The sequence below is a fragment of the Phalacrocorax aristotelis genome, unplaced genomic scaffold (assembly GCF_949628215.1).
Source record: "Phalacrocorax aristotelis unplaced genomic scaffold, bGulAri2.1 scaffold_137, whole genome shotgun sequence".
Lineage (NCBI taxonomy): Eukaryota > Metazoa > Chordata > Aves > Suliformes > Phalacrocoracidae > Phalacrocorax > Phalacrocorax aristotelis.
In genome coordinates this window covers 89,964-93,632 of record NW_027441325.1, presented here as the reverse complement: position 1 = coordinate 93,632, position 3,669 = coordinate 89,964, and the positions used below count along the sequence as shown (strand labels likewise).

Here is a 3,669-nt window from a genome sequence, read left to right as displayed (position 1 = left end):
AACGGCCGGCGGCAGGGCTCTCGTTCCCCGCTCTCGCTATTGCCACAGCAGGGCTGCGATATTTAGACCTAAGGGATGGGTTTAGGAATGGAAGGAGAGAGAACGCCTGTGTTCTGTAAGGGCTATGAATGCTGACCCTTTGCCTCCGTCTGCCGCTTTTCCTGTGCGGGTGATGAAGCCGTTTTACTTTCCTCTGTTGTTCCTGGTCTAAGTAGTTGCAAGGCTGTCGCCGCTGTGGGTGTGCAATTTGTGTTGCTGTGTTTCTGTGGAGTCCTAGCTACGGCTCGCTTCTAGTGTGGCCAAGCGTCAAGGTAGGGCTTTCAGCTTAAAGCTTCAGAAGCGCTGCGTGCCGAGATGGGTGTAGGTGAAACTGCTGTTGCGCCTGCAGCTGTGCTCGCAGGGATGCTGGGTGGCTCCGCATCAAACCGGCGAGGTGCGCGTGGACCTCCGTCGGGCTGCGCCCTGGGTGCGCGAGCGTGCCGTGTTTTTGCTGTTCCGGCTTGTATGTGCGAGGGCTTAACGTTTGATTTAATGCATTTCCTTTAACGGCAGGCTGTAGTTGGGCTCTAGATGGTATTCCTACGTGGGCGCAGGAGCTGTGGAATGGTTAAGCTGTTGCTGTGCCTCCAGGTGACTTGTTCAGTAACACTGTTTTTCCAGGTGCAGATGGATGAGTCGTGCAGGGCAACGGAGGAGAGCCCAGGGGAGCGCTGTAAGAAGGTGAGTCTGTGTGTAGTACTGGAGGGAAGGTGTGACTGATGGCTATAGGGCTCCATTATGGGTTTTACTCTTTTTTTTTTTTTTTTTGTGATCTGAGGGTGCTAAGCGATGAGCCGAGCGTGATGTGGGCCCTGGAGGTGAGTCAGGCAAGGTGACCGGTGCTTGGTGGGCTGGAGTAGGTGTTCTTTTTCAGGTTATTCAGGGTTTTTTCTCCTTCTCTTCACTTTCCCATCCCAATTTGGGGCCGATTCCCTCAAACGGGGACTTCCCCCTGTGGGGCTGCTTATGCAGCCTGGGAGCTGCTGCCTGGGCACAAAAATACCTCAAACCCCTTGACTCTGGGCCTGCAATGAGGGGTGAAAATACAGGAAGAATTCTGGTGGAAAGAAAACAACTTGGGGCTTCTGGGAAAGCCAACTCCAGCTGGATTTGTGCGGCTGGAAAGGAAAAAAAAAAGGGGGTGGGGGGAAGGAACAACAACCTAAAAGCACCCACCAACCATTCTCATGCACAAAACCGAAAGTGAAAATGACCATTTTTTGTAGGGCAAAAGCACAAAAAATCCCCACAGAACTCAGTAGTTTGGAAAAGCAACCCCAATTATTACATTATGTAAAGAAGGCGGGGGAAAAAAAAAGAAAACCAAACCAAAACCCGATCACAACCCTGATGCCACATGCCTACAAGCAGTTCCTGGGGCTTATTCTGCGGGGGTGGGAACCCAACCTTGTTCCCCAGGTTTGCTGTGCTGCTTCTCCTCCCTCGAGACACTTTGCTGTTTGGTGCAGAGGCAATGAACGGCGCTGCTGGGGCTGCGAGGGGGAAAGGTGCAGAGGAATAGAAGCTCTGTGGATGCAGCCAAGTTACGGTTTCTGGATGGTATTAATCGAGAAGAGTAATTCAGATAATGCTGCTGCCCAGCGACCAGAATTGGGTACTGAGCCCGGGAGCCGCGCACGCGCGGTGGCGTCCCTGTGATCCCCATTGCTCTCTCCGCAGGTAACAGCCCTGCGATGCTGCAGTGCCTGCGAGGTGATGCCGCCGTGCTCGTTGCTGCTTCCTGGTAAGGAAAGGCCTCCTCTGCTCTTGCTGCAGCGTGGTGGTGTGTCGGACACGATTCCCTGTGTCGGGTGAGGCCTAGGGCTGCCGGCGAGGTGAGCGAGCCCCTTTGGTGGGTGCAGGGGTATCTCCTTGTGTGCCTGTACTACTGGGGCTGGTGGGATGGGAAGCTTCAAATGACCCGCCGAGGCAGGCTTCTGGTATGCTAAAGGCGAGCGGGTGAGGGCAGCCCTAGGAGTTACCCGGGAGCTGATAGAAGGGAAGAGGGAAAGGAGGAGGAGGATGATGACCTTTTCCCCCTGCAGCTTCTGGGTGCAGAAGATGGCCGACTCCCCAGCTCACCAGAGCTCCCCCTCAGCCTCCCCTGGCCCCCCTTGCCCCGTGCGCCTGCCCCCAGCTCCAGCACGGGCGAGCTAGGCTACGTGCCTAGGAAGCCTCATCTGGTAAGAGCTGTAAGACACCCACGTATTCTCTTCAGGTGGAGGACGGCCTAGAGTCTGGAGCTGCAGAAGAGGCAGGGAGGAGAGGAGGGGAAAGAAGCATCTGAACGGCTAAATTGTGCCAGCAGCGCTGAGAGCGAGAGTCGCGGTGAGTCCTGGGCCACTGGGGCCCCGTTGCCTCTCTTGTGCGTCCTGGGCCCTCCCTGTCTCTCCCCCGGCCCCCTCTCTTTCCTTACCTGCTGCAAAATTTACTTTTTTTTTTTTGCGCCCCCCCCCCCCGCACCTTCTTTCTCCATCTCGCTCTGAGTGTCTCCCTGCCTCCCCGTCTTTTCAGTCCTCCCTCTCTCTGTCCTGTAGCCTGTGGTTCCTTTTTCTTTCTCCGCCTCTCTCTGCCTGGCTCTGGCTCCGTTTTTTTTTTTTTTTATTCCTCCTGCTCTGTCCTGTAGCCTGTCGGTGTTTTGTTGTTCTCTGGCTCTCTTGATCTGACTCCCTGTGTTACCGAAAAACGCGTTAAAATCGGAAACGACTCCTCAACACCAATTTAGTATTAAAGAGCAGGCATTCTTTATTCGCGGCGCCGGATGCACGGGGGATTGCTCCTCCTGGCGTGCGTACCTCACGCACCTTTCCCGTACAATTTGTAGATCAATGTTTTACGTATTCATACATATTCATTATTGTCCTGTCTGCTGATTGGTACAAACTTGCTCGTTCCGTATGTAAATCGCTGCGCAGGCTCGGTTGTCCTCTTCCGTTGTTCTCTTCTGTTACTTGGGTCGGTGGTGGTCTGTGAGTCGGTGGTCGCGATCTCCCCCTGCCGGAATTACCTTTTAGCTTCTCGGCTCTTACTCTTGGCAGTCTTGGCTAGTTTTCTCAGTCCGCTAAGCGAAACAGCGTTTTTTCATCCTTTTCTGACAGAAGCACGTTGTCTGTTGTTCTGTTCGCATTAATGATCGCCTACGGACTAAAATGCAGATCGACAGATACGCTGATTGGTACGCTCCATGTTCCCGTAATGGAACACCGTCTCTGGTTGATTTCATCACTTTGGTTACATTTCCCCTGTTTGGAAGTTCTGAAATAATAATTTTCTCAATACTTCCATCCTAGATCAATAATATTCCACTATGTCAGTTTAGTGTTTGCTTCATGTTCTGAAATTTTTCACTTGATTGTGGTCTCCAGGGTGTATGCAGGTCCCATTTTCTACCCAAAATTTTATTAATTTGTTGAAGTACCTCTGCAAAAAAATGTGGTGCTCTATCAGAGGACGTTCCCGTTGGCACTCTAAATCTTGGTATTATTTCCTTCAGCAACGTTTTAACTACTACTCTAGCTTTGTCGGTGCAGCACGAGAAAGCTGCTGGCCATCTAGAAAATTTGTCAATCAGCACTGACAAATACTGCTCTATCTATTTTGTCTGGGTAACTCAGAGAACTTAATTTGCTA

The 3,669-nt window shown here is 52.3% G+C and overlaps 1 long non-coding RNA gene across 1 annotated transcript; it reads left to right on the top strand.

Moving 5' to 3' along the window:
* Positions 1 to 459: 459 nt before the first annotated feature.
* LOC142051354 (uncharacterized) lies at positions 460 to 2,353 on the top strand. Its single transcript, XR_012658434.1, has 3 exons — positions 460 to 720; positions 1,720 to 1,783; positions 2,258 to 2,353. It is a non-coding gene; the product is annotated as an uncharacterized LOC142051354 (long non-coding RNA).
* Positions 2,354 to 3,669: the final 1,316 nt, after the last annotated feature.